This window comes from Pteropus medius, unplaced genomic scaffold (assembly GCF_902729225.1).
Source record: "Pteropus medius unplaced genomic scaffold, Ma_sr-lr_union100, whole genome shotgun sequence".
Lineage (NCBI taxonomy): Eukaryota > Metazoa > Chordata > Mammalia > Chiroptera > Pteropodidae > Pteropus > Pteropus medius.
Genome location: NW_024350397.1, coordinates 5,437,489 through 5,456,052, shown reverse-complemented (window position 1 = coordinate 5,456,052; position 18,564 = coordinate 5,437,489). Strand labels below are relative to the sequence as shown.

Genomic DNA, 18,564 nt, shown 5'->3' with positions numbered 1-18,564 from the left:
TATGTATGTATTTCACAGACTAGATCTAAGAAAGGTGAAAACTAAGAGCCGAATCAGAAAGGAAGCAGGTGATCAGTAGCACGCCTGTGTATACACAGTTTAATCAGGTTGCATGTTTTCTTGTGTATTGCTCTCTTTATGTATTATGTTTTGATATTCTTTATGAAAATGCAAAATAAATTTATGCTAATGATTTAAAATATTCGATGTGATTGAGCAATTGTGGGTTGGTTCTGAGTATGACTTTAAATTCAGAAAAAAGTTATTTTGCGTGTTGGACTTCACATACACATATTGGTTTATAATTGTACTGTAAGTAGCTTTGGTTGATTTATTGCCACTTGTGTGGGTTTAGGTTTTGTATAGATAGCTACTTGAAGAATTAAATACATTAACTTAAAAGAATTATTACATTTGATTTTTATTTAAGATTAATCAGTATTGTTTACTTGATTGGCTGGTCAAGTACTTCATCATCCCTTCTCCAGGTGTTTTCCAGCCACAACTGCTCAGTCATTTAACAGGCAAATATAACTTGTGTTCCACATTTCTCACAGAATGAGAATGGTACCTACCTTACTGTGTTGCTATGATGATTAACAATAAATTTCCATTCATTGTGTCCAGTACAAGACACTAGAATTAAGTAGCTTTCTGCAGCTCATGAAATCTCACTCCAGCCCTTTGGGGTAGAAATTGTCGACTGTTTTCCAGGCAAAGGCATTAGTTATTAAAGTTTCTGATGGCCTGCGGGAGGTTGCACACTACTCCTAGGAAGCTGAGTTAGGGCAGAGCATATAGAGCACGCAGCATAGTGCTTCTCACACTATTGTCCTTGTTATAGATCCATAATGCTAATATGGAAAAAGTGCCTAAAGAGCTGCAAACTAATTTTTTTAACATTACATTGTCTTATGCTTTCTTTTTTAAAATCACGTTTATCCTCTTCCTAAGGTATAATTTCTCTCCAACTGATAGGGAAAACATGGATATAATTGAGGATGTTGGGATATATTTGAAGTAAGATTTTATATGTTAAAATTGTTTTTAATTTTTATATTTTTAATGCGTTTTTTAACATAGCTTTAGAATACTTGAGTATATACATACTATTATAGATACATGTTTCTAGCTCAGATCTATGTTCATGTATAGCTTACATACTAGGCATACTATGTTTGAACTACTCTATTCTAAATGTTACACATTAAATTTGTTTTCCATCTTTATATACATGGATTAAAATAAATTTTTATTAGTTTTTAGCCCCTCTCCCCCCCACCCCCATTTCATTATGAACATTTGTGTATAGAACCTCAAGAGTGGTGGGATTCTTGTGGTTGGTCCAAGATCCAGATATTTTCTGGACCTCCTATAAGTTTATTGCGATTTGCCCTATTAGACATTCATAAGGAGGATTTCTGAAAATGGTATCAATCTTGTGACTTACCAAGTTAATTTTTCTGGCCGTTTTTGAAATTAAATTTGAAAAGGTGCTAGGAAAACCTAAAATTACTGCCTTAAGTTTCTTTTCCTTGCCTTACTCAAGACGTGTGTCTTCTACGCTTCTTTTGATGCTGTACTTTTTTCATCTATTCTGCCTTCCGGTTTTGCGCAGATAATGCCATTCTTGTAAAATGTTTCGTATTTCCAAAAAATTTTCATATTTGATTCACTTATTTTTTTCCTATTTTTATTTTGAGGACTACAGTTATTTAACAGTAAACTAACTTAGCCGTTAGGCAAGGTTATGTTTTTAAAATGTCTACTATAAGGTACAAAATTATGATGGAAAAACATTCATATTTGTATTGACTTGTGTTTTATATTGACTAGTAAACAAAGAATACTTCTGAAAGCATAATTAATTTTCCCAGTCACCACAGAATTTTTTAATGCAAGCATTGAAGCATTATGAATGTAAGAATAAACCAATCTTTACTCTGCCTAATTCTAGATTCATGATTTTCTTCCATTTTTAGAACTGAATTTGTCAAGCATCATGAAAATAGATTGATTTTGGCTCTCCCAAATTGTTCAGGGACTAGAATGTTTTCAACAACTAGGTCTTTTTAAAAAAGAAAAGAAAACACCCATATTTTTCTGTCATTGTATGAATATATTTCCCTGGGTGCTGCTTACTTTCGAAAATTCCCAAGTTTACTATCAACACACATACAGCTGAGTCAATTAAATTTGAAAATATAAATAAGTCTTGTATATATTTTCAGTAACCAAAGGCTATGGGTATTTTCTAATTGTTCTGTTGGGTAGCACACTTTATAAAACTTAGAGTTACTCATATACAGTGTTCAGCAATTTCATTTTACTTAGAATTAATAAAGATTATGAACTGAAACAAAAGACCATGCTACCACCAACACTGTCAAAAAATAGCTCCTAACATGTCTAGTATATCCCAGAAACTCCATAAATATTCTTGAGTGAATATGTATGTGTTTCAACCGTGATGATATTGGTTCCTTAGAATTTTCTTCATATCCACTCATTCTTTGTACAGACATGCTTTTTTCTTTCTTTGATGATTAATAGAAGTCTATGTGTAACACTTTTTGGTTTATTTGAGAATTCCTCCAGATGTCCTCTAAGGCTGGATTTTTGTTAATATTGTCTACGTAATGATTTAGTAGTTTGAGGAGTGTCCTATACCCACAGTGCCCAACTAGTTTTTGATGAGTACTCGCCTTATTCATTCATTCATTCATTCATTCATTCATTTATTTTTATTTTTTTTGAGCAGTGACATGATCTAGCACATATAATGTGTTAGTGGATGGAAGAGTCGGAGACAAAGTCAACACCTAAGAACAAACCAGACTCTTACTCAGGACTGGCCGCATAATTTACAAGACACAGTAGAGAATGAATGTGCAGGACTCTGTTCGGAAATTAGGAATTTGAAAACATTGACCACAGAGCTTAAACCAAATGTGGGGCTCTGTGCGAATGCACCTGGGTGGCCTGCATGTTGAAGCCTGCCCTGCCCCTACTCTCAAATAGCTGAAAGCGAACCCCCTGGGTGTTTCTCACAGAACTTTGATTCTAGTGCTGGAGAGTAGAGCTGGGTGGGGTTGACTTCGTCCTGTCCACTCTGATCTTTAAATCAGCCTTTTTCTGGCTCGTTAACCCCTGGCCCTCCCACTGGCTGCAGAATGAGCCCTGAGAGGTGCCAAGTGACACAGAAATGTCCAGTGTAGGTGCCAAATGTTGAATTTACCTTTTCCTCCCTTTTCTCAGCACATTTGGAACAGAAAAAGGATTATACAAACAGATATCACCTAGGGTCAGTGCCATTCAGAATTTGTCTGATTATTAGAATTTGTATAAAACACAGAGTATCCCTTTTTAAAAATCTGTTCATTTCCATTCATGTTCTTTTTCCTCCCAATAAGGAAGTTACTTAATTATTCAACTGTTCGTCTAGCTGTTACACATTAAGAATTCCTATGATTGGCACAAAACCCATCACTTAAGCCTCATCTTAGAATTGCTCTTGTCTGTATTATTTCCGGTACGACTATGAAATGGTGTGGTTTTTAGCACATTTGTGTATACCCTGGAGGGTTGTTTGCAAATATGAGTTGCATGTGTTGTGAATTTATATGTAAAATGATAGAATATGTTTATGGTTATAATGTATCTGGAGTAATGACTGTGTGGGCGGGATGGAATGAAGCTGTCCATTTTGAAATCTGTAAAATATAGAAAACTTGATGCTGCTTTTCAAGAAACAGATTGTTCCCCAAAGATTAATATTTGTGCTGAAGTACATTTCTCAGGTTCTCCCGTCACCTCAAAAATAATGGATCTGTGAACAAATCTGGACAACTTGTTACATGTCCCAGCTGTGAGGGCATCCTAGTGACACTTAACTTTTATAAAAATGTAGCTTCTTTACCCCTAAGACCCATGAAAAACCAACCATTTAAAAGAAATCCTGGAAAGTCATGTTCCACAGCATGCTAACTTGAAGGGAATTAGATCAAGCATGTTTTCTCCACTTAAAACGTCATCTTTCTCCTCCTCCTCACCCTTTCTTTTGGTTGACTCTGCCTAAGTTTGAGGTCCTCATGCTTCCATCTGCTTCCCATCTCATCCCAAGGCACCCGCATATGTGTACATATATAATTTCTCCTATGAAAACTGGGAAGATGAACAAGAAATTACATGCATTTGTTGATTGGTTAGTTTCATAACCCTCACAGAGGTGTATTTCATTTGGGCATATGTCCTTTGCTTTTGGGGCTCTTTTTGTGAAATGAGGGAATCAACCTTTTGGATTTCAAGGAAACAGGTTTTTGTTTTTGGTAGGGGAGCTATATTGTTTTTGAATTTCTTGTTCTCGAAGTTGTCTGGGAATAAAGACACCTTTGACCATTACCACCCTCCTGCAGAATTTGGGTTTAAAGGGAATGGGGGCGTGTTGGACAGTTTTCTCTGTGTAACATACCCTCTGGTGTTGTTTTTCATTGAACTCAGAACAATGGCCTAAACCACCTTAGCTTTTGCCACCTTTCTCTTTTCTCCATGACTCTACTTGTATATTTTATGTTTTTCTGTATGTTTTTGTTTTTTGTGTATTTTTATTTATTTATTTATTTATTTTTTCTTTCCCCCTCTCCTCCCTGTCTGATATGCTAAGGTGGATGGTGGATGTTAAGGACTCACGTACTGTTACACACTTTTGGTTATGAAGTCTTTGGCAAAGAAAGGAGTTGTTGGGATCCCTCTTCTTTGCTAATTACTTTGATAATTGAGGTTTGAACTCTGATTGCCTTGGAGCCCCCTCACCAAACATAGGGTGAATTGCCTCAACTCTGAGTATCTACTTTTCAGTGTGTTTTTTTACTGTTTGCCATCCATTTTGCGTTATTTTGGAGGGAACTAGTCTGAAGGGACAGTCTTTGCAGATTAAGCCCAGGCAAGTTAATATTGTGATTGGGCAAAGAGTATTTACCCCTGGGGCTCTTGGAATGTGTTAGGTCTTCTCTGCCAAGGACAAGATGCCATCAAGGACAAAGATGAGTTCTTAGGGGAAACGGGATGCAACTTTATTAACACCGGAGCTGCAAAGCACTAGGCAGGTGGTCCTTTCTAATTTAAACTTGCAGCCCACCGTGGCGCTGTCGCTTCACTCTGGGACACTTTGACAAGCTGCTAGCAAAGAGTAATTTTCAAAGCACAGCATTTATTTTTCTGATCTGCTCCTTCAGGTCCTATATACTCAGCTTAATTTTGATAGTCATTTGCTGCTCTATACTTGACTATACTTTCTTCTTTCCATTAATCTCTCTCTACCAAACTATATGTCACATTAAAGGATACAACATTTTGATATTTAAAAATCACAGTGCTACTGTTTATCAACTCCTTTTACTTATATCTAACAATTTTTAAGTATTAATGCTCTGGGATACATATTTTACTTGTTTTGAACCTCAGTTTCTCTTTCTGTTAATTGTAGACAAATATGGACAGTAGAAGAGGCCTTTAAAAAAATCAGAGAGTATACACACACACACACATACGGCTTGAAGAGTTTTTATGTATCTATAAACCCATGAAACTGCTGCCCAGATTAAAATACAGAACATTTTTGTGCCCAGAAGGCTCCTGTGCCCATTTTGTCAATGGGCAGTCAATACCCCTGTCCACTGTTCTGATTCATCACTACAGATTCTTTTATCCTGTTCTTGAACTTCACAGAAGTGGGATGAAACATACACTGTCTTGTTTCTGACTTCATTTTGCTCATTGTTATGTTTGAGATTTATCCATGTTGCTGGGTGTAGCAACAGTTCATTTTCTGTAGTATTCTGGTGTGTGATCATACCACAACTTTTTATCCGTTCTAGTGTTGATGGATGTTTGGATTGTTTCCAGTTTGGAGTACTTCAAATGCACTTGACACCAGCATGGATTGTTTTTACTCCATCCTGCTCTACAACAAAATTATTTTCATTAATAATTAAGACATGAAACAGATAATAATAACCACCAGAAAAAATATGCAGTGAAAGTTTTCCTTCAGTGATTTTCCAGTATTTAATCCTGTCTGTTTAAAAAAAGAAATTATAATACAAAAAAATAATGGATGAATAGTTTTTAGTTACATTTAATTTTTTTCCCCAAAAGCAAACAGTGTATATCTACCTATGTATTGATCTGTCACCGTAATAGCAATATTGTAGTTTGTTTTTGAGCCTTCTCTAGTTTGATCACTTTGCCAGAATTTGTTATTTACCAGATTTGTCACTCTGTCTTTGTATATAGTTCAATAAAGAACATTCTCTAAAAATATTTTTAATTTTTAAAATCTTTACATAAAACAGAAACCTTTAAGTAGTTAGGAAAAGTCTTGCAGATAAGTTTGGCAGTGAGTCATAAAAATCCCATTTCACTATAGATTACAAGAATTGTAATGCCTTTGTTTCTTTAGGAATTATTTGTGTGAGTTTCAAATGATGTCCGCACAGCTGAAAAATTTTAAGCAGAAATAAAAAGTCCAAGGTCTCACCTAGAATGGTAGAACTGAAATAACTTGTTTTTCTTCATTATTGCAACCACTCTGCTGTCATTTTAAAATTCAAATCTACTATCTAAATGAAGGAACACGTGGGTACCACAGAGATTGGGGAAACTATGCCTAGTGCAAGCTTGAATGATCTCCTACTGAGAGGAACTTATTGAGAAGGAATATATGGAGCTGGGTGCTTGTGGCAGTGGGTCATGGGTGGAGGTGGGCAGCTCTATAACGAGTTCTCTGAGCAGCCTCTATTGAAAAACACTGTTTACTAAAGCATAAGCACCAAAAATAAGCTAATTTGAATTTTAAATTAAAATTAAAATTTGACAGTAACTATAAGAATTATTTAAAACCTCAACCAAGAATTTTTCTGGGTTTTATCATTTATATAGTTTGAAGTTGCTAGAACATGGTGATAGTAAAAAAGGGGCCTAACTTTTAGATTATTTTAAAAAAATTGTTTTCAGACTTCTTTAAGTCTACCCTTGGTGCCGGTGCCTGGGCCGGCCCTTCCCGCACCCTGGCCCAGCGCTTGGTTGACACTTCTGTTTGAATGCACCTCCCGTGAACCTTCTCGTGCTCGTCCGCTGCTGGCATGTGGGCGGGTGTTCCTTTTCTCACATCCTGCAATGCTGGACGCTACCTTTTCATTTTAGACATTCCACATGTTTTCTGTGAATAACAGTTTTACTCTTCCTTTCCAGTCCTTATTTTTTTTATTTATTCTTCTTGTCTTTTCCATTGGCTGAGACCGCAGCACAATGTTGAATAATACCAGTAATGGTAGTGAGCTTGAGCCCTGGGGAAAGGGTTTCATTGCTCCCCTTTACAAATGAAGGCTTTTTCTTTTTCTTTGTAAAATATCACTTATCAGATTAAAGAAGTTCCAAGAAAGCCTTTTTTTTTTTTAAAGCACTATGTAAAGTTAAAACATGGTTTTATTGTGTTTTCATGAACATGTTATAGTACAAAAAGAATGGGCTTTGAAGTATTGTGGACTTTAGCTTGAATTTTGGCCTTACCATCTGTGTTAATTTTTGGACCTGCAAACTAGAAAAGCAATACGGCATAAAGCTATTAAAATTACTGAAGTAAAGTTAGCTAATCTATGCAAAGTGCCTACTATTATGCTTGTTGGCTATATTGTTCCTGACATTAATTTTAAGAGGGTTATAAAGTTATTTTCAAAGTTTAATTTTTAGTAGACTTGGTTCATACAAACAGTTGAAGCTAACAATTCATGTTCCTAGTATGAGGTATCTCTTGAGATTAGTGGGGGTTAGGTTTTTCAGTTCCATACTGCAGTCTAGGTTTTAGTTATAAATGCCTATTCTGGCATAGTCCACCAGTGATTGGAAGTGAACTGTTAATATACATTTTATGGATTTATATCCATATTTAGGTTAATAAGTAACAGACGGTGAGTGATAACTGTCATTTTGGATCGTGGAGTGAGCTATGGAATCAATTCTAGCCTAAATGAAGGTTAGCTATTATTTGTTTAATGTGTCAGACACTGCAGTCAGACCTGGGAGTAGTATAGTGTTAAATAAGGCAGTTTTAGCATTTAGCAGGGAATGATCAGAATGTAGTGATGATGGCAGTAGTGGAGTATTTAATACAATTGTTTGTGGGTTTTGTTTGGGGTAGTGGAGTGTGTGTGTGCGAAAGAGAGAGGGAGGGAGAGAAAGAGAGAGGTAGGGAGGGGGAGGGATGGGATGGTGGTGACTGGGGAAAGCTTTCAGACTTGATTCCTAATTGTTGACTGAGTCAGTTTAGCTGTGGTGGTGGGGGATCTGGTGCAGGGACTTTCCTGGCAGAAGGTGTAATATTTACACTGCCAGAGGCTGCGACTTTGTATGTGTTGAGAACTCTTTAGTAGGTGTGCAGTTCTGGGCCCTGAAGGGCACGATGGGCAGAGGGACTGACAGGAGCAGTAGTCAGGGTTAGACCCTGAAGGCCTTCCTTCTAGGCTGTGCTGAGAAACTTGGGCTTTCCATGTTCAGATTTGCAGTTTTAGATTGTCATGGCAGTGGTGTTGTCCCCTATATTAAAAGCTGTTCTTAACTCTTTACTTTTGGTACCCCCAGGACTTGTTGATGGCTCTACACTAGTTCATTACAGTTTCCAAATGTATTTGGTCCTGGATAACAACCCAGTTTACTCCTGAAGTCCTGATAAATTGAAGCATGCCTGATAATAGTTCAGTTTAATAAATATTTTTGGTAAAAGAGCCTCATTTATGGACATTCTCTGCTCCTTTACAATTTTTTTTCATTTTCATGTTATCAAAAAATACTCTGAAAACTTATAATGTCACATAAATTAAATGTTCTACCTTTCTTTTTTTTTTTTAACCTCTGAATACTAAAATATGTTATTCCAGGGTAGAAAATTCCTTGTAACAAAGCTGTAAGTTTAATTTAAAACTGACATCTGGTGCCAATTTTATGTTTCAGTATTTTATTTATCTTAAAAATTCCAATTTTTCTATATTTGTAATATCGATTTTTCGTAATTGAATTTTGTGTTTTTCTTTTCAATAAGTATTATTTATTAAGGCTGACCTTCATTCTTCAGGAAATTCAGAGATTCCTTCTTGCTCTTTAGAACAATTAGAATTTCTTCTCATTTTCAGTGTCTTTAGTAGATGATATGAATATGTGCATAATCAAATACATTCTGAAGTTCTTAGCTAATAATGGTTGTTACTTTTGTAAGTTTACTTGTAAAATAGATAGATGTCTTTGAAGTTTTCAAAAATGATTTCCGAGTGTGTGGGTTACGGTTTGATAAGTTCTTATAGAGATAGATGTAGGGTCTGCAAGAAAGTCCCTAATTTGGAATCATAACTAAATAAATAGTAGTTGACACCCAATGGCAAAAATCTGAATCATGTTTTCTTTTAGGAACGATTGTTTAAGACTGATCGCCGGCTGAAGGCACGGTCAGCTTTCATGCTCATGCAATAGTGATCACCCAGCTTGGCTCGCCAGAGAATGAGCAAGGGACAGAGTTCCTGGGAAAGACGGTGCTGTTCTTGGTGTCATGCCAGCAGATGTTGTTTTCTCCTCTTCTCTCCACATGTGTACTCCAGTTCACCCGAACTTCACTTCCCCACACGTAGAATATTTCTGAGAATTATTTTCTCTCAGAAACACTTTTAAATCATAGATTGAACGTTGTTTTCCTTAACAAGTTGTTTGTCTTGAAACTTGTTGGGGATAATTGTAAAAATCAATAGAAATATTTAACGTCTATTAAGTTGTATCATATATAACATTGTCATGTTATGTATTATATAAATATAAGCAAAGCCAAAAAATAAAGAAATTACAGAGGTAGTAGAGGAGGTGCCCTTATGTCTCTGAGGAATCCTGGGTTCTCACGCAGCCTGCACTGCTCTTGTTCTGCTGTCACCACAAACCCAGTGCTACTGAGAACACCAAATCCCTCTCAGCTGTTCCTATACCGGTACGAGCTTGAATGCCTCTCGGCTGCAGCTACTGACTTAACTCCCTGCGCTAGCTTAACATCCCAGGACTTTTTTGTTGACTATTCTATTCTGTTAGGAACCTAGAGACTTCAGGGCTTTTCTGTGGTTCTTGGATAAAGCAGGTCCTTGGAATTTCTTTGGCTCTGAGGGTGTTAACTTTCCCCTCTCCATATTTATACTCTACAGCTGGGGGCAGTATCTTATTTATGATGCTAAAGCTAGCTAAATCCATATGCTTTTTAGCAGTCTTGCTCTAGATTTATTTAAGATTGAGATAATAAAAATTGCTAGTGCAAGCCTCTGCTGCTCGTCGAGATTGCTGCATAAAGAAATACACAGCCCTTTCCTTTGTCACCTTCCCAAATCTAAGATTGGGTTAGCCACCTGTGGTGAATATTGGCATTTTCTACAGGGCTTTGAAAAGTTTTATGTAGTAGTTCCACCTTATCTGTGGTTTTAGTTTCCATGGTTTCAGTTACCCAAGGTTAACCACGGTCCAAAAATGTTAAATGGAAAATTCCAGAAATAAACAGTTAATGAGTTTTAAATTGTACATCATTCTGAGTATCATGGTGAAATCTTTCACTGTCTGGCTCCATCCCACCTGGGAGGTGAATCACCCCTTTGTTCAGTGTGTCCACGTTACAGACAATCCCCACCTGCTAGTCACTTAGTAGCCATCTTGGTCGGCAGATTGACTTTGCAGTATTGCAGTGATTATGTTCAGGTAACCCTTATTTTACTTAACAGTGGTCCCAAAGAACAAGAGTAGGGATGCTGGCAATTCAGACATGCCAAAGAGAAGCCATAATGAAGTATGTATGTATTGGAAAAAACATAGTATATGTAGGGTTCAGTACTATACGCAGTTTCAGGCATCCACTTGGGGGCTTGGAACGTATCCACCATGGGTAAGTGGGGACTGCTGTATATTTAATAGAAGGAAAGTCTATGTGCAGTTATGTTGAAATAAGCAAATATTTTCCAAAAAAGAAATAAAAATTAGGGTTGGATAAAAACTGCTTGCAAACTTGAATGTTCCCAAGGTAATATGCACGGACATGCCAAATCTCTCCTGATCCATAGTGACTCTATAGTATTTAACTTGTATTAGAGCTTGGGAACAAAAGCAATAATTGGAACAAAGTTTCATTCTTAAAGGATAATGTGGTATCCACTCGCACTTATAAATTGTTTTTCATGGAAAGAGTTGCTATGCATGATGAAGGTAAAATACAGTCTTTATCCTCATTTTATTTTTTTGATATTTAAGCAAGAATAGGAAAAAGAAAACCAATAAAATTCTAATGCATAAACTGAGATAGAATATTTTTTAACCTCAGTAATGAGCTTTTCTATTTGAAATAGCTAAGCGATAAATAAAATTTTACTTTGTGTCTGTTTCAGTGGAAAAACTTAATGTATTACACACTACAGCATACAAAAACTTCATTTTTGTTCTAAAAAGTTATTTAGTTATGGCATCAAAACCCTTCTTTCTTGAACTACTTTAGATGGATGAGACTGAAAAGCATCTTTATAACTTCATTTGAAATGCTATTTGATATACCTGAGGATAAATAAGAAAATGTAGTGAACTCAGAATTTAAACAGATTGCCTTGTAAGGTGCTTTATGGCATATAGTCATATTTTGTTGTACTTTGTAGTTGATTTAGAATGTTTTAGTTGTGAGCAAAGATATTTATTCTTAGGTTTCCTAAGGAGTTCTTTAAAATCTGAATGAATGCTCAATATAACACTTAACACCAATATTTTGCAGTATAAATATCTATTATAATATATTTAGTATTTTTGATGTATTAATCTTTGCCATGTTGAGAGAAAACTCTCTTCTCCCTCATTTCACAAGAATGACTTTTTGAAATTTAATCAGAGGCCGATTTGACTTCTTTAAAGGTAGAACAGAAGAAAGAAGACAGAATTTCACAAACTGCTGTGGTCTGAGGTAGGTAACCTGATATTCTTAAAGAATATTTTGATTTTTAAGCCTCAGGAAGATATCAGATATTCCTGCAGTGAAGTCCACCCTCAAGTTTAGTGGTTTTCATAAACATATTAATAATAACAATGGTAATAATCCTTTCCTATGTGTCTGCTATTTGCTGGGCTCTGTCCTAGGCATTTTAAACTCTGCTGTCTTATTTACAAGGCAGATTATCCCGCAGTGCTATTGTGAAGACATTAAAGCTCAGAGAATCATTTTGCCAACGTGCCCCACATCCCAAGCATTAAGACTGGAATTAAAGCCTAAATCTGACTTGTTTTATGGCCCAGTGGCCTTTCCACTGTCCTCATGTGCCTTCAGAAAGACTTCATGGGTAGGATAACCCTATATTTATATCTCCTAGGGTGACTTACTCCCCATTTTTTTGAGTTTTTCTGGTCTCCAGCAAAGCCATGTGAGAGGAGAGTTGAAAAACTTTCTATAAGGAGCATAGTGATATGTGTATTTGTGTAAATGGGTCACAGACTTAAGAAAAAATCTTGGAGAAGTCCATCTAGCTCACCACTTATAACAGAAATGACTGTATTCAATTTTATTAAGGCTTTCTAGTAGTTGAAAATATGAGTTTAAATGTAATAGTCTTTAAATGTAATAAAAGTTTAAATGTAATTAAATTAAGGGTAAATTGTGGGTCATTTCAAAGACACTGTTTTTACAAATTGATTATACACATAATAGGTCCTTCAAATAGCATGTTTTGATTGAACAGGAAGTCTTTGCTAACAGACCCTGTTCTCTGTGCTCTGTATTCTTTTTAGGGCATATGATAAGTAATAAACTTTTTCTTTGCTCTCTCTGAGGTGGAAAAGGAAGTTATAGTTTGAGTGCTTGGGCAGAGGCCTAAATCATAATCGTAAGCTATAATATATGTAAATCCATGAGAAATGGTTTAGCTTCAAACATCTGGGTAGCAGAAGCTTGTAAAACCATGCCCCAATATTCCTTTCTGGAGCCCAGATCATAGAAGAATTATCCATCTTTTTTAGCCGTGAGATTTATAAGGTTTTCTTTTTCAAAATCTTCAGTCTTTGAGCTTCTAGAAAGAAAACAATATCAAGTCTTAAATGACAGAAATGAATTCCTAAATAAGTTAAACTTTTTCAAGTATTTGCTAAATTTAAATAATAATGCTGTACAAATGGTAGCTCAGGTCTTCACTGTGTCAGTGGTACTGAACATTCTAAATTCGAAATGGCAGGCTCTCTGTTCCCCTGTCTGGGTAATCGCTGATAAAACATTAATCATCTCAAGGTTCTATTCAAGTCCATTGATGGAAATTGTGAAATGTAATTTAGCTTGAGGAATTGAATTAATGTTTTCTAATAGCTTCGAGGTATATTCAATGATTTATTGTTTCCAGTGCTGGAAGGTGTGCTATACGTATCCTGTGTGTGTGTGTGTGTGTGTGCGCGCGCACATGCACACACACACACTATTTAAATAGGTGACTACAAATGATGTACATTCCATGTTATAAAAATGTATATTAACTCTGTGATAAATGTTAGTATGGTTTATTTGTGTCTGTCATTTTCACATTTTATATATGGTACAAGATAGTGCTCAATTAAGAACTATTTGTTCATTCAAAAAAACTTTATATGTAAATGTATATGTGCAGACATAGGTTAATATATATGTTTTATTTTCAAGCAAGCTCAGAATTTATTCTAATTTGATATACTAAGAACCTCTATCATGCACACAGTTTTCCCATGTATCATTTACCTCCTTTACAGACTTTTTATTATCTCCCACCCTCTGCTCTCTTCCCCGTAGCATTTTTGCCTCAAACCCATGTTAATAACATACTTATATCTTTCTCACTGCTCATTTAAAAATGTTACGACGATGCAGCTTCCTTTTGTCTTTCATTTTGTTCACTTTTGCACCTGTAGAATCTGAACAGTTTCTGGTCCAGGGTAGGTATTCAGTAACCATTTATTGAATGAATATAGAAGAGGAAGAAGCAAGAAGCAGTGTCCCCAGATCCGAGGGAGGCCTAATCCTGTTGAGTCTGCCTCTTTGGTGTCCCTTGGACTGGTTTCATTTCTTGAGACTTTGTTTGTTTGTTTGTTTTCCCCAAAATATGTGTTGTTATACTCATGTCATTGAATTGAGAGAGTTAAATGAGATTTTATAAATGAAATTCCTTATGTGTTGCCCAGAACATAGTAGGCTTTCATAGTACGTTTTATTTGAAGGTTCTATAAAATGCTAATAGAACAGAATGCATCCTAATGATGCATTCTAGTAGAAGAGATTTGTCAGTTATTCAGACCGTATCATAATTTGTGTCCTTATGTTGTCACCCAGAGAGATACCATTAATGTCCCAAGTAATTCATAGTAGGGAGGTTTTAGCTCCTTTTATCGTGGAATTTGTTCATCAATTCTATTATAGGTAACTAATAATTCAGGCAAGCTTCGAGTATTATGAACAAATAGTGAGGGGGGTAATGCTTCATTAGGCGTAATGCATTATGAATCCTAAAAATAAGTTGGGCCTACACTGTGGAAGGATAAGCAGTTTCCTCTTAACATAGTAAATAGTTCCTGAACGTTGAGTCTCTGGTAGGACTAAAGGTTAGGGAGAGAAATTTTGGAATCTGGGAGTAAAGAACATTAAAGTGATGTTGCTTACTGGAGTATATAGGAAATATTGGTCTGTGTGTATCCCGAATCACTGCTAGTCTTCCCATTGGTATAGTGACACTATGGCTTTTCTGGGGGCTGTCAACACCCATTGCATCATACTGAGGCCAGCTGTAGTATAGAGTACGGAGTCTTGTAATCATGATTATGTTGACTTGTCCCTGAGGCGGGCATGTTCAAGTTTTAGGCTTGGTAACACTGAGTTTGGACACTCACAGCCCCAGCTTAACCGCCCTCAGTTCATCTTGTACCAATAGTAAGCACTTCACCCACCTACACTTTAGCCATGTGGGATTTCTTTTTGCTCCCTGAGACCACCATGCTCATTTCTAGACTAGCGTCTTGTACTCATTTGTCTCCCTGCTGGGAATTCTATCTCCCAGTTTTATAATGACAGCCTCCTCCTTGTCTTGAGGCTTGTCTTCCTTCAGTCATGACACTCAGAGACATCTATCCCAATCAAGTCAATCTCTATCCCATCCTCCTGTCTGAATTCTTAACTTTACTACCTGACACGACCTGATTAGTGTCACATGTGCTACTGAGAGTAGTGTCTTCTGCTCTCTGCTTATCCCCTGTGTTTAGAATAGTGTTTGACATGGGGAAAACACTCAAATGTTGGTTGGCTGAGAGAATGAATGAATGAATGAATGAAGACATTGAAGCCTCATTTCTTATGTCTTTTTCCGCTTCCTCACCTTATTTATAGTTAATATAAAACTAGGAAGACCACATTAATTACAAATGCTGAATGCTGGGTAACAGAGGACTGTTGGGCTAGGAGCAGTTGTTTCAGTTGTTGAGTAGGTCTGCAGTGGCAGAGCAAGGGATGTTGGGAGATTTAATAAATGGCCACAGTAATGACAAAGAATTTTTTCAGGCATCTGAGTACTTTGCCTGAAGTGTCTTCTTACCACCTAGCTGCTCCTAGACGGGGTTTCTGAGGTTTGCTATTGTATGTTTTAGGAGTCAGGATTTCTGTTGGGGAAGCATTAAGCATCACATGTAGACTCTGTGGATATTCTCATTTATAGTTTTTGCTCTTAGGAAGGATTGTCTTTGCAAACCAGGAAGGCTGTCTAAGCTCGATTCTTGTCAGACAAGGCTCCTTAGCTGACGGCAAGAAGAGAATTGTGCTCTTGATAGCGACCTCTTTTTTGTCTAAGTGAAAAATCAAAGCTTGTGTTTACCTTGCTCTCCTTTAGCTGAGTTTCCAACCACCGCACCTTCTTCCCAATTTAAAAATTAGAAGTAATGAAATTATACTGTAAATCAATGAAAATGTGATTAGTAGTATGTTATTCACTCTGATGATTTTCAAATAAATGTTTGTCTTTTCTTTCTCTTTTGCCCCAAGAGGAAAATAGGAAACTAGGAAAAAACAAGGGGAGAAGTTAGCCAGGCAGAATATACTTAACATATTCTGAAAAGAACATAGATGCAAAGTCACATTTCATTTGTCACAATTTCTAGGACTCTGGGCATTCTGAGTCTTGTTCCTCCATTAGCACTAATTTTAAATTAGATTCGAAGAGTGGTTGATGAATAGCCCCAATTGTTATGTGCATATGAACCCCTCTGGTTAATGTTACCTGCTGCCCATCTGCAGTGAAAGAGAAGAGACTAACAGAAGACTTGAGAATGATACTCTGCTGAGATTTTTTTTTTTTATATATAAGGCATAATTCTATCTATGCTAGTGAAATCTGAAGTGAGAGTGGCAATTGGCTTTTCATGGAAAAGTAAGTGTATTAAATTTTATAAGTGTATCCATACATTTCATAAGTGTATGAAATGATTCTACTTGGGTAATTTATAATGTTTGTATAAATAATGGAAGCAGAGGTCAGTATTTGGCCATCTTAAGATGACTATTATGTTATTCTCCTACTTCCTTCCAGCTAGCAAGTTCTAGTGTGTTTAGCCATAGGAATTATGAGGAAATACTGTATATTACTGATATTTATTTTCTATTTTATCCAGAATCATTGGGATATTCTGATGTCAGGACAATTGGATAATTGTAAAAAGCAACACACTTTTGATACCATTTCCCCTTAGTGGAATTGTGGTTTGAAGTTTGATACAATTCGTTCCTGAATGTTGTCAGAAAGAGGAAGAAAATATATTTTGATATGCTTTGGTTGTTCTTGAAATGTGCTTGTATGGTTTGCTAGGGATGCTGCTATAATAAAGTTTTATAGAATGGTGACTTAAACAACAGAAATTTATTTTCTCATTTTGGAGGCTAGAAGTCTAAGATCAAGGTGTTGGTATCCTCTGAGGCCTCTCTCCTTGGCTTGCAGATGGCTGTCTTCTCCCTTTGTGTTCACATGGTCCTCCCACTTACCTCCTCTTCTCAGGACACTAATCATTTTGGATTAGGGCCCACCTCAATGACCTATGTTAACTTGATTATGTCTTTAAACACTCTATTTCCAAATATAGTCCTATTCTGAAGTGCTGGAAGTGAGGACTTCAACATATGAATTTTTTTTTTTTTTTTGGTGGGAGGGTTACAGTCTTTCTCCAGAACTACTTTTTTTTTTTAAAAATTGTAAAACTCTTGTTAAATGAATTTAAGAGAAGGATAGACCCACTTGGTTTAACCAAACTTCTTATACTGATTTCTATAAAACAAAATACTTCATTAGTTACTGCTTAATATCACAGTTTGCTTGATTTTTGACCATTTTGTCTTGAATCCTCCAGTAGCATAGTATAGTATAGCATAGCATACTATAGTAAAGTATTTGAGGATACTTTGTATTTTAATGAAGAACGACTTCCAATAGAACAATACTCTTCAGGCTTTAACATGCATATTAATATTGTAGAGACTTTGATAAGATGCAGATTTCAGTTCCATAGGTCTTGGATGGAGCCTGAGGTCCTGCCTATAACATATTCTCTAGATGATACTGATGCTGCTGGTCCTCAGACCACCTTGAGAAGCAGGGCCACACAATTTGCAGGTACCAGTGCAGAATGGAAATGTGAATCCTTTGTTCAGGGTTGATTTAGATTTTTGAGGCTGCAACAACAGAGCATTAAAGCAAGTCATGGAGCCCTGTGTGAATACACCAGTGAGTGGCACACCCAGAGCCAGCTCTAAGCTGATGCCATAGTGCTAAGGGAAATTATTGCAGGGCACTTATTCGCACTGGTTTGTCAGACGATTACTTTTTTGGTCAGTGATAAAATCCTTATACTTATAAGTAATTGTGGCTTTACATTGTGTTTGCACAAAACAACTCTCAGATCATGGGGAAGCATTAGCACGCAGAAGGTATAAAACAAGTTGCTCCTGACACTCTAAATATCGTTGCCTATAAAACAAACTGTTACCACCAGTACCACAGTGATTATAACATATAACTTGTCCTTCCTTTGGAAAGTTTTAAGGGAATGTAGGCCATGATACATGAATTCTTCTGCCAAAATGAAAATTTTCCTTTGTCCTTAGAGAACAGGGTGCCTGCTTTTTAATGGTAGTATTTAACTCTGGGAGCAAAATTCATTCCATTTTTCGAAGGTCAAGGTCATCATCATCATCATCATCATCATCATACAAAAATTGATTTAAAAAATGCTAGGGTAACACATACACATGGATTTGTCATTTGTTCCTCACAAAAAAACATATACTCCTGTGTACTGAGTCATACATCTTCAGACATGTGCCCCATTTCTCCTGCTTCCTCCCTTACCTCCTTTATATTAAGGGAACTATATAGGCATATAATTCTGGAAGCCAAAGATATGTTTTTCATTTATGATTAGCCCAAGGAGAAACCTGAGGTCTGATGAAAATGGCCTGAGGTGTATTCCTACTCATCC

At 36.3% G+C, this 18,564-nt stretch overlaps 1 protein-coding gene and 1 long non-coding RNA gene across 7 annotated transcripts in view; both read left to right on the top strand.

The window, feature by feature from the left end:
* PARD3 (par-3 family cell polarity regulator) overlaps positions 1 to 18,564 on the top strand; it is a 616,019-nt gene that overhangs the window by 167,552 nt on the left and 429,903 nt on the right. The gene's annotated exons all lie outside the window — the stretch shown is intronic.
* LOC120584129 (uncharacterized) lies at positions 2,879 to 17,116 on the top strand. The gene is made up of 3 exons (XR_005647977.1): positions 2,879 to 2,889; positions 3,414 to 3,416; positions 15,356 to 17,116. It is a non-coding gene; the product is annotated as an uncharacterized LOC120584129 (long non-coding RNA).